This window comes from Penaeus monodon, chromosome 30 (assembly GCF_015228065.2).
Source record: "Penaeus monodon isolate SGIC_2016 chromosome 30, NSTDA_Pmon_1, whole genome shotgun sequence".
Lineage (NCBI taxonomy): Eukaryota > Metazoa > Arthropoda > Malacostraca > Decapoda > Penaeidae > Penaeus > Penaeus monodon.
In genome coordinates this window covers 3184536-3185062 of record NC_051415.1, presented here as the reverse complement: position 1 = coordinate 3185062, position 527 = coordinate 3184536, and the positions used below count along the sequence as shown (strand labels likewise).

Here is a 527-nt window from a genome sequence, read left to right as displayed (position 1 = left end):
GTGGGAGAGCTATTAAATTTCATCAGATGACTTTTTAACTTTGAATATACAAACACAAAAGCCAAAATAGGTGGGGAGGGGGAGGGAGGAAGAAATTGTCCTTTAGGGTCTCAGTTTTCACCGATGTCTTGGAGAAATTCAACCTGGCAGTTTGTTACGTTCTTCCACCTTGCCAATGCTCCCTGGTTTCTTGCCTCTCTTTTCAGCTGTCACCTTTCCTCAGCAGCAAACAAACATACTGGGACTTTAATCTTATCGATAGCAATGAAAAGAATAAGGTTAAGAGTTTAAAGTTTGTAGAGTTCAGTGAAGACTTTAAGGTTTAATCTTATCGATAGCAATGAACAGTTTAGGCTTAAAAGTTTAAACGTTTAAGAGTTCAAGTGAAGACTTTAAGGTTTAATCATATCGATAGTAATGAACAGTTTAAGCTTAAGATTTTAAATGTTTAAGATTTCATAGATAACTTTAAGGTTTAATCTTATCATAGCAACGCGTCAGAATGAATCAGTGGTTCTTAACCTTTC

General features: G+C 35.7%; 1 protein-coding gene across 1 annotated transcript in view; it reads right to left on the bottom strand.

Annotated features, from left to right (window-relative positions):
* LOC119592269 (ionotropic receptor 21a-like) overlaps positions 1 to 527 on the bottom strand; it is a gene marked incomplete in the record, with an annotated part of 7977 nt that overhangs the window by 749 nt on the left and 6701 nt on the right.